At 32.7% G+C, this 12,658-nt stretch overlaps 1 pseudogene; it reads left to right on the top strand.

Moving 5' to 3' along the window:
* The first annotated feature begins 248 nt into the window (after nucleotides 1-248).
* On the top strand, nucleotides 249-3,766 carry LOC134246829 (uncharacterized; annotated as a pseudogene).
* Nucleotides 3,767-12,658: the final 8,892 nt, after the last annotated feature.

Here is a 12,658-nt window from a genome sequence, read left to right as displayed (position 1 = left end):
TAATAATATATAATTATTTGCTCTAAGAAAAATGTAAAAGACAACAAAGTTTTGACGAACAGACACTGTTAACTAAAATAGGAAAAACTTATACAAATAAATTTTTGATTATTCACTATTCAGTGTTAATTTCGATTCAGTTTAAAATCAAAGGGCATGCAGGTGTTTCGAACTGCACAAAAGTACCACAAAGTCAGAACTCGACGGTATGCAGTGTGTATTGGATTCAAAAACTTAGTTTATTTACAATGTACCATATCGGAGGTTGGTAAGTAATCTTATAATACGTATAGAAAAAATATTGATACTGTTTTAGATTCCCTATGTTTTCGTATCAAATTTTGACGTCAAAACAGTGATGAAGCACCCCTACTACAGCGCCGGGCTAAAAGGTTACTATCTTCCGGTTCTTCACAGCACCCTGGGGGAAGGCCCCGCAGTGCGTGGGGAGAACACTCCACGACTTGTCACTTGGTGCACGGGGACACTGAAAGTGAGAATGAGAAACCTAAGAAAAGTTGGTGGCTTTAGTGGTAGCACGTGGTGGTGGTCGCCATATTACGTGTCGCTTCTCTAACCATCTCTAGCTGTTCTTTTCTATTTATTTGGCTTATAAATCTAGATTGTTTCTATTTAGAATATGTAGAAATCATTATCCTATTCATTTTTAAATTGTTAAGCAATAAAAAATATCTTTAATTAATTAGTACGTGCATGTAGTTATAGACAATATATGTAACACGCATGCATGGCATAGAAGGTTTTTGGGCAAAAGATTTTGCAATACACCTATTCTACACATACACTGTAGCAAACAACTATACTTTCTATTGGTATTATTACGAAGCACCCCACAAAGAAATGCGAAAGGATTGCGCAATTTAAATTAAATTCCACCTAAACTGTGCAAAATAACCATGAAAACATTGAATCAAATGTAATGTTAATCACTGGCATATAAAAATAAGAGCATTATGAAATCGTTCTAGTTACTAAATGATGGTTTTCTTTCACATGAATTGCATTCCATATATAGCTAATGTACTACAAGTAAATAGACCGGTAATGTTAAGGTCTCAAAGAAAACAATTTTTAAAAAAAATTTAATGATATCCAAAAATTTTTGCCATTTATAAGGAAAATTTTACATTTCCAAATGCTTTTTCCTGAAGATTCTTTACAAATATGAAAGCTGTTCATTTTCTCTTCATGATATATACCATTTCTTTGGAAAAGACTTCAAAATATTTATTTTTCTTGTTTAACAATTCATTCCAAACATTTGATATAATAAAACTTTATGGAATCCGTAAGTATAATGTAAATGAAAATATACCTTTAATGGCAATAGCATTTTGTAAAGTTTTTGAAGTTCTTAATGAAATGAGATGTCGATATTTTTAATTAGCAATGTTCTAGTAACTACGTTTCAGTAACAGTATATATTTTTCATATCTTATTTCTGTAATAAGAATTAATGACATATGGCTAAGACTTTTAAATTTTGTGCCCAGACAGGCAAAAGTAAGAAAGGGACACAAGTTAATTAGACTTAAATTTCTCGATACTATTCAAAATACCTTAAATTTATAACAACCCCACCCCCACCCCGCCCCCACCCCAAAAGAACATCAATGCGTAAACTGGGATTTAGCAGCTTCAGAAATAGGCATTTTTATTTACCCCTTTTTCCGATACTGTAAAAATAATAAAGACATTATTTGTTCCATAAATAATACGAGTATTTTATGACAATTGAGAGAGAGTGAGAGAATACTTATAAAATTTGAAGGTGCGAGTGCATTTGACACAACTTTTACACAACAACCACATAACACCCACTTATAGATGTTCGTGTCGAAATCACATTTGTGAACATGTGTCTTATTTGTCTTTTTTATGTGCAAGCGATTAATTAATTTTGTTTGCTTATTGAATAATTTTTGCTTTGCTGTGTCATTCTGCGTGATAGAATTACGCTGTAGTTCTTCTTATTAAAAAAATATTATAAATATTAATATTATTAATATTAAAAATTTTTATACATACATGTACATGTATAGAATTTATGTTTAATTATCATTCTTAGAGGGTTTTTTTCATATACTGATACACTGTCTCATATAACACAATGCTTTTTATTTGGTTATATATAACATATATTTATTATGTTACTGTTGCACAATATAGACGTCATGCATATACAGTTAGAACAATGTTGTCAGCACAGTTACAGTTCTTATATCTGAGTTAGTACTTGGTATATCCACTGGAAGCCAAACTAGTAACTAGCACAGGGGGCGCAAAGTTCGTATAGTGGTACGTCTGAAACGTTTGTATAAAGTTCTTGTTCTCTCTCTAGGTCTGTCCAGTCTTAGAATATATATCTTCATATTTCCAATCGTCAGATCCTGGTATTAATTATTGGAAAACTTCTAGTCATTAATGAAATTGCTTAGTTCGATTTACTTGCAGATTTTTAATATAGCGTTCAATTACAAAATTGATTGTGGTCAGTGATTGTTATTTCATTTCCCAATACGTTTAATTATTTAGATACCAATTGAGCCTGACCACTTCGTTCAATTATGATATTTCATCAACGCTGACCCATAATTCTTCACATTAATAATTACACCAATATTGACTACATCAAACACATAATTAGTAAATAGAAATAGAGTGCATAAGTACCTAAATGGTTCTCAAGGACATATAAGGATTATTATGCCTTATACACACATGTCCTTATTAATCAAATATACGAAACACAACATATATTAAAAAGTTAATATGTCGTTTATTTATATGTACAAGTGTGCCCTATTGTGTTACACTCATATATTCTCAGAAGTCATTGATTTAAGCAGCAAAAACACCAATAATGTATACATGTATGTAATAAAAAATAATGTTAACTGATTTAAGAGATATTAACTTTCTGAACAATGAACTTGTTTAATTCGTTAACACAAGATTTATCTTTACTTTTTACAGAGGTAGTGCTGGTGACCTTCAAAGGGAGTAAACATATGAAAAATCCGGAATCTGTTCTTCATCTGTCACCGGTCGCACTGCACCAAAAACGTACTTCCGCCGACCACGAGAAATGGCAGACGATTCTGCCTCTTTGCATGCTCAGCCTCCACCCACTCCTGTTGGTGCGTTTTCGGTTCGGGATGAAAGTGAACATGTTCCAACAGAATCCGGACGAGAACATCTGGATTCTGTTGAACCAAATCCGGATGAGGTACCAGGGCATGCAGATGTTGACCAAAGACTTGATAAGATAATAGAAAAACCGGACATTGATGATAAGATATTAGATAAAATATTAAATGAACAGGAAATCTTGCTAGAAAAATCAAGGCTTACTTCGTTTGAAACAAAGAATGGCATAGATACCGAAAAACCAGACACTAGCAAAGAAAAAAGTAAGGAAACAAATCTTCTCCAAGATATTACCGAAGTGACTCTAAATGGCTAAGACTCAAGCAAAGTAGATAGTTTAACCAATGAACAGAAACCAAAGGATGAAATCTTCATCACAAACAATGAAAATCATGTCTTAAACTGCGACGATGATAACGTTGTCGATGCAGACAAAGAAAACATCCCTTCTGACTTAAAAACGGACTGCTTAGCTGAGGAAGAAATTCCCACACAGATCCACGTGACAATTACGGAAAAACCGCATGATTCTACACCAAATTAACTTCCAGTTAACGCCATTACCGTTCTTAGTTCTTCAAAGAGCACCAATCTAGAATTTTATTTTTTTCAAGAGAGGAAATAATATATGCTAGGTCTTGATTCGTTCTAATATCCTCTTAATGCCCCGTTGATTCATTCTAATATGATCCTTTTTATGCCCCGTAATTTGCTTGACAATGTACATTTGTACATGCACATATATCAGTTCTAATATCATGAATTTTAATCGAAATAACATGCAACCTAGTTCTAATATTCCTATTATAGTCAGAATATAGGGGAATAAACCTGTCCAATTCATTTTCTCGAATATATGGTGATTAAAGGTTACCGGATTAAATAAATGTTTACGACTTCATAAAAATAATTATTATTATTAATGAAAAAATCTGGAGTTGATACTCAATAGATTCCAAAATGTATAACGGAAATAGTATACATTTGGCATTGGTGTATTAATCATTTTGGCTGTTTCACTTTGTGGTTTAAATTAACTATCACTTACATGTGAATGTAAGACCTATTAAAGCCTGTTTAGTTTCATTTATCCTTTTAAGCCGAGAGTCATCATGACTGATTGACATAAACCTTTCAAAATTTGTATGATGACAAAAAAAGAACAACTAGGACGGTATTGTATATTATTATATATATACCTAACAGTTTTGCGGTGAGAATATACATGTAGTTCATTTCGTCATTTGTCTCATGTTTTTGTCTTGCTAGTCTTTTCTCATGAAAGTCATTTGTTTGACCTATGGATACCGAAGCTTTGTTTTATTTGACAATCGCCCTTTCATGTTGCATTTATGTATTATGATATGTATTCCGCATAATAAACCGAGATTATAGAATGTGCATCTTTCCATTTTTTTTATCTAAAGATACCTAATCATACTTATATAGGACATTTATCCAAAAATACCTTTTTCACATGTGCTTTACCAAATAACATCAAAACAAACGGCTTTTCCACAGTTGTACACTTATAACCCCGCGATAAATTAACGTCCAGACATCTTGACATCATTGACTTCATTCACAGCTAGATTTTAACTAAATGGTTCGTAAATTTATTTTTAAAAATTAGTTATGAGCAACATTTTGGCCAACATTGTCCTTTGAGAAATTACCCTTTTAACATGTATATTCTGTTCATGTCTTTCAGTTAAAATGGCAAGAGCATAATCTTATAAAACAATGTCGTTGAAAACTGGTAAGCATATGAATAACAATAGAAATAAGACAAAACTGTTCGACCCCCGTTTCAAAAACTCGTGTCGCTCGGCATTATTTAATACTTTCATGTAATATAATATACCAAAACCTCCTCATAAGATATCGTTTAATACCTATAAAACATAAATTTAATGAAATTTGGAATTTTATTTTGCGCAAAACATTGGCATCCAACTCTCATAGATTAAGTGCAGTCATTCTTTGTATTTGCTAAAGTCTGACACTTGTTACAGGGTCTTTCAAGGAATTTATTAAAAAAAAAATAATAAGGATGAATTCTATGTAAATTTTTCACTTTAGGTGGTCATACGCAAAAGACTGTTTAAAATCATTCTAGTCGACATGTTTGACTGGTAAAAACATGTGATATTTCAAAGGAAACTGTAGTTCCTGTTCTGCCGGATGGAAAGGTGTATTTTGTAATGTCTGTAATCCCATCAGTAAACTTTTTTTTTACCAAAGAAAAAAACAGAGATTTGATTTTAATTTTTAAATGTAGCCATAGTCATTGTAAGAGAAATTTTGATTTTTCCAGGGACAGTAAATGCACTGAAACCTTACTAAAGATATCGATTCTTTACAGAAGCAGGATGTCGCCGAACGAAAAAAAAACAGACATTAAGGAGAATTAACTTTTGCAGGAAAAGGATACATGCACATACAACCTCACTAGAATTTTAAACTAAATGTTTACAAAAAAGTTAACTATAGTGTCATTGCCCATTTTTTCTTTATCATCAAAACTTTTGAATGTAAAGTTTTTTCTATAGAAATGGCGTACATAAACATGTTATCTGCATATTTTCAATATTGTCAGTTAATCTTTGTGGTTTAGTCACTGTAACGTCAAGATCAAAAGGTGCCTACAGAGTTATCAAATTTGAGAAATAAATTCCTTTAATAATGCTTTACAACTTTAATCAAAGTTCTTAAGTGTTCGCTATTTGTGAGAATGAAAAACTGTATTAAACTGTCATTTTCAATCAAAGTTCAAGAAAACCAGCCATGAATATGGGAATTTTTTGCTCACATTAGACAAAGGAAATGTATACAGACTGCCTACAGTTTCTCAAAATACGACAATTAGTATGTTCATGGCCTCTTCTTCAAACCAACATCAAATTTAGTATACCTGGGATATATAAGATAATTTATGTATTCTTAGAATATATATAAAGTACAATCTATTTACATATTTTAATAAATTTATTTGTATTTTAAGTGAGCATTGCCTTTTTGTTTAATAATTTAAGATTAAAAATCAGTGTCTATTTGAAAAATATTAATTGAAACCTGGTTAAAATATCAATGGATTAACTTGAAATTGTCACTCGATTTTGGCAAAAAAACGTACCAACTTCTAAGCGAGTCAACCAAATCTGACCAAAATAACGTAAAAAAATACAACCGACTTATAGGCGAGTATATACGGTAGGTATTCGTTTACTTTTCATATGATTTCATATTGAATGTCATGAAAATACCTTATTTTTACATAGAAATAAATAGGAAAAATTGAAATTTATTATGACGTCATAATGGATCTAGACCAAAATATTAGTCAAAAGTTATTTACTAGATCTTGACCATATTGCTTGTATAAAAAAATAACCAAATTTTCACAGAATGAAGAAGATGATATCACTAAGTGATGGTATCTGTGAAATTAAGTTTCATCGTTTTATATTAGAACAGCAGGTCATTACCTTTTCCCTGGATATTAATAATAAAAACAAGAATTGTTTGTGAAACACCGCGCCCGACAGAACAAAGTTCTGAAAAAGTTAGTTTTTGCATATAGGGCAAGATCACATGGTCATTAACCCTTGTATCATTTGAGAAAAAAAACTTGATCAGTGGAGTTCCACTGGCCAAATTTCAACCAAACTTCATGGTTAAAAGTATCCTATAGTTAAGGTTTCAAGCTTTTTTTACATGATAGGTCATAGTCAATGACCTTGGTTCATTTGAAAGAGCTTAATGACTGAAGTAAGCAAAAAATTAAGTCTATATTTTAAATAGTTTAAAAGTTATGGGCCAGGAAAAGTTTGGAGACTAAAAAAATCATCTTGCATATAGTGTCATATTCAAGGTCACAAGGTCATGACCCATTGGAATCATGTCACAATGGCCGATTTAATGGAGTATGCATAGGAATATGAAGTTTCCATTTTTCAAAAAGTCACTGCGAAAGTTCAAGTTTGCAGGAAAGATGAAACTATTGTGGATATAAGTCACAGTTGAGGTCATTCAAGTTTGACTTTAGCGTCATTTGACCCCGGGGCATTAGTGGCGTAGGCATACCAAAAAGTTTTACATAGGTTTAAAAGTTATAGCGAATGTTTTCTAAAGAATAGCAAATCCATGACAGACAGATATTTATATGGAACAATATACCTATCAGGTAAGTAGTGTAGAATTAAATTTGTTCAAATCATAACCACCACTTGTATTTTAAAAGATCTCAATGGTTTTTTTTTTTTGTTTCAAAGATAGGAAATAAAGGGCCTATAATCTCTATGACAGAAAAACTATTAGGATCATCATTGTTCCTCTACTTTTCCTATATTTTTAAGATTTCGTAAGTTATTTTTATATGCTTCCTATATTTATATTTTTCTCATTTTTGCATACGCTTTGTTAGCATATTGGATACATTGAACCAAAAAGTTTTGATCGTTACCCAAAAAATTCTGTCCCAATGAACTGGCTCAAATCTGTACTCAGATTTGGCTCCCATCAAAGCCAACTTGGTTCTAGTTTGTTAAAAATCATATTGAAATGTGAGAATCCTCATTAAATTGAAGTTTAAATTTTGAAAATTCATCAAGTCTTTGATTGTATAAAAATTATAAGTCAAATTCAAATTCTATAATAAAGCAATACATGTTTATACGCCACCGTTTTGCCAAAAGTATGTGGAATTTTTTCTGTTTTTGTCCCCCGCTTTGATGAAAGTGGGGGGACAGGCATATTTATAATATAAAGTCATTCTGCAACTGTACTGTAAAATTTTCGTTTCCACACGATATCTCGGTCACACCTTTGAGCTTTTGCAAAAATTTTACATGTGAAACCCTATGGACAAATGAAATAACCTTATTAATTTTGTCACCCTAATGTCCAAGGTAAAGGTAATAAATATACAAATTCTGTCCTTATTCACACCTTTTTCTCCGAAAAGCCTGGTTATGTGTCGCACCCACTTTTAGCTTTTTCATGAAATTTTACATTACTCTCCATCTTTCCATATGATGTTCCAGTTTCATTAGCAATGTCAAGAACATTACGCCAGCCGGCAACGTCCATTAACGCTTTTAATTTGTCTAGGGGGATAAACGCTTAAAATAGGCCCTCTAAAAGGCGGCCATACCTTTAAACAATGTCCACGGAAGTTGTATTTTTCTCAAATTTCTTATGCCACTGGATAACCAGTAACTTAATGCATGTTCCCCAGCCTATGTCATTAATCTACGCGTTAAAGATAGAGTGATCCCGGACTTTATATCCTTATTACGTTAGAATTATTTAATAAAGTTTAATTTAGACACCATGCATTGTGTAAAATTTTGACAATATCGAACGTGAATATATTAAGGATGTATTCTTATGATACGCGGAAAAAAAAGTGCATTAAACTTTTCAAATGCTTATATTTTTCTGAAAGTGTAATATCCAAGGAATAATTTAAAGACAAGAAAAGTGTATGTTAGTGTTCATCTAAGAGAGGTTCAACCCTTTGAACATAGGCCAAAATAGAGCATGGGAAATTTCCTTAAAAATGCTACTAGACAATAAAATACCTCATAAAACTTAAAAATATAGTGAATTAAAACTTAATTTGGCTTAAATTTACTTGAAAGTATTGCAAAGTTGATTTTTTAAACAAAATATGAGCAAATAAATACCAGTTAGATAACTTATACCCAAAAATGTTGTTCACCCATGTCAAAATTCCATGCTATTTTTCCCTATAAAATTGCTCGAAAAACCAAAGAAAAACATATTTCTACAATTAAACTTTTTAAGAAAATTGTTGTACAATTTCTTTAGGTATTATGGCTTCTTTTCATAGCATGAAAAGTAGGGGTTAGTGCACATATAAGAAAGTTTTGATATTTTTTATATCCCCACCCCATGTTTCTTTTTCAGCATTTAATGAAAATAAATCAAGCATTTAGGCATCAAAGTATGTGTTTTATTCACCAAATATTCAAAATTAGTGTGATAATTTCAGGTAATATTTACAATTTTGTTAAGAAAAGATTTTTAAGAACAAAAAGTAATCAATTAACACATAAAACTTCACAATAGTCTGTTGGATGTCCTCTCTTTCTCTTGGCCTGGGGGTTCCAGATTGGGTCTGGTTTGTGGTGTTGGATGATGGCTTCACAGGTTTTAATCAAATCCAGTCCCACTTTCTCAATCTGATTTTTATAGTTTTCTCCATCTGATTTTAGTGGTTCTTAAACCCTGCTCTCTTCTAAAAAGCCTTCGTGACAGTATACTAGGTATCTTGAAACTTTTGTATCTATAATGCATAAACATTGCTATTTCAATAAGTTTGAAAGCATTGGTAACCTACATTTTCGCTTTTCCACTGCTACTGCAGTACTGGAGCGTCATCAACACACTTCGGCGCTCTTGGCTGGCATGTTTGGGGCGCCGCTTTCGAGAATGTACATGGCCTGAATGTGATATCGGCGATTTGACTGTTTTAACGGAGTGCCATTGGGCATTCCTGTCGCTTTGAAACGGGCGATCCCGTCTTCTTCCCCTCTCGATCATGTCGATTTTACTTGTCGACTTTCTTAGGCCTATGTCGTAAATATCGTAATTTTGCACACGTCTTGGTCATCAATGCAACACAGAAAGATTTTTTATTTAAAAATAAATATAGTTAAACATGTAAATCTTAAAAACTTTACAAACTTGTTTGTAAATTGTTGTCAGTTTGAATTTTACGACATGTTTAAGTACGAAGACCCACTTGTGGTAAAATTCATCCTTAAATCAACCAAGACAAAAGTATATAATTACAAACTTTATTGATTGAATGCAACCCCAAAGCCCACAGCTGCCACCAAATTTTGTAACGTATTTACAATTATATAATCACTGGGATCGTACCTGGTCATTTCCAGGGTTTGGGGTGTTCAACTAACTGATTTAAAATTGATTGGTATGATTTAAAAGGGTTGCCGAAATATACAAATACGCCCTAACCTTATCTAGGTAAACAATAATCAAATGGTGAATCAATACAACAATCGGAGGCATGTAACAACAAATTTTCACCGAGGTGTCTCAATATGAATGAAAAATTCTCGAGAGGGACGTTTAACAATATACAATCAATCAACTAACCGTTCAAAATTGTTGGGCAGGATTAATTAATTCATGGTTTCATCATCAATTAAAACTTATTCTGCGATTACTCGACCAATCGAAAGTTCAGAGTATGCCTCGATGGAGTTCCTGGGAGCTCTTCGGGAACTATATTTCGCTTAACACCGAAAATAAAATGTTCTGAACACATTCAAAGAGTGGTACATTGCACTATCTAGACGATGACAGTTTTTTAATGCGAGGGAAACGAACGATAACAATGGGTAAATAATGAAAATAATGATTATTTTTTAAAATTTACACAATTATAAAATTTATATGAAATGGTTAAATTTTATAGAAACCACGTTTTCTCTCAATGTGATAGTTGTGTTATTCATGGGACCCAGATCTCATTTATGAAACTCAATATTCCATGTTCATTCATGTGAAATATGATATACCCCATTTATTCTTACCCTTTTTCTATTCGTAATTTGTGCAGCTTACCTTGAAGTAAATGTTCCCGTATAAAATTTGTCTGCGGAGAGTCAGCATTGATAGGATATCGGTAAATACACGGTAAGTAAAAGAAAATGGGAACATTCAGAGATTTTCGTAAACAGCTATATTGAACGTATTGGTTGTAAGTGTGCATTTGTTTGTATATGATTATCTACATGAAAAATCGCTTTAAATCAATCAACGAATATAGGTGTAAATTTGCATTACCAGGTGAATGTTAAAGGTATGCTAGCTGCCGCACATTGATATTTTTGTGTCAGCGAAATTTATTAAGTCTTTCGTCTTTATTCAAAAGAAATTTATTCCCAATATTCAGAGCAAAATATTTTCAGTTCGCGGCACGTCATGTAATGAAATTTTCGTGAGTATTCATGAACGTGAAGTGTTAACGTTGCGCGATAATAAGTTCCTTCTATTAAACAAGCTAACTCAGAGAATTTGTGTCCTCCGCTTAGGGAAAAAGTAAACCATGCGCAGTTCGAGGGTCGGGGGGTGGGGTGGGGTCGGGTCGGGTCGGGGTTTTGGATCCCCTTGACTGAATTTGTAGAATTATTAAATGTATACATGTATACTGAAGCAAATAAAATATGCCAATATGGATATAAAGGTTTGATTGATTATTCTTTGTTATGTGTGTAGAAGATCCTTTTTATATGGAATATTTATCACACTGTAATGATGTACAAGCCAGACCTCATAAATATTTCATTTCACATGCTGAATACTATCATTTAGTTAAAAAAAAAAAAAGTATTTCGAAAAAACAAGAGGCCCATGGGCCTTATAGGTCACCTGAGCATTATGCAACAACTTTCCAGTGATTGAATTTGATTCATGTTTTAATCCAGATGCTATGGCATTCACAATTTTGAAAGAGGCACCATTGATCATCATAACAATACACTTAGCAGTTGCTTAGTTTGTTTACTTAATACCCATAGGCAGGGCAGGGGACCAAAAAATGCATTTCAAGTAATCAGTTATATTCAGCATGATCAGTAATGCCCCAATCACACATGAACCCCTGACCCTTAGGCCTAGATCCACACATTGCACAATTTTTGAAAAGGCACCCTTGCTTTTCAAAAATATTTGATTAATACCAAGGAGCAGATTTCAAACAATTCATCCAGTTTCAGTATATAAGTACAGCCCCCCCCCCTCCTTTATGGTACCCCTGACCCTAGGGCCTTGAAATTCTCATTTCTGGAAGATTAGGGCCCTTGCTCATCATAACTATATAGGTAGTTCATCTGCTTAATACCAAGGAGCAGAGAATAAAACTTTCAAAGATTTAATGTATTTTCACTATATAATCAAAAGAGCCCCGCCCTATCAGTAGAACCCTGACCCTAGGGCCATAAAATTCACAATTTTGGAAGAGGTATTCTTGCTCATCATAACTATGTAATTAGTTTATTTCATTCCTAGAAGCAGAAAAGAATTTTTAACAAAGAATTCATGTATTTTCAATATATAATCAATTGAGCCCTGCCCTAACACCAGAACCCCTGACCCTGGGGCCATAAAATTCACAATTTTGGTAGAGGCACTCTTGCTCATCATAACTATGCACTTAGTTCGTTTATTTAATACCCAGGAGCAGAGAAGAAGATTTTCAAAGAATTCATGTAATTTCTTTATTATAATCTATAGAGCCCCACCCTAACACCAGAACCCCTGACCCTGGGGCCAAAAAATTCACAATCTTGGTAGAGGCACTCTTGCTCATCATAGCTATGTATTAGTAGGTTTATTTAATACCCAGTAGCAGAGAAGAAGATTTTCAAAGAAATAATGCATTTTCACTAAATACTTATATGGCCCCGCCCTAGCACTAGAACCCATGACC

The sequence above is a fragment of the Saccostrea cucullata genome, unplaced genomic scaffold, assembly GCF_032062105.1.
Source record: "Saccostrea cucullata isolate Sc308-1 unplaced genomic scaffold, CSIRO_AGI_Scuc_v1 ctg6700, whole genome shotgun sequence".
Lineage (NCBI taxonomy): Eukaryota > Metazoa > Mollusca > Bivalvia > Ostreida > Ostreidae > Saccostrea > Saccostrea cuccullata.
Note: the sequence above shows the minus strand (reverse complement) of the source record. Positions and strands in the feature narration are given on the sequence as shown.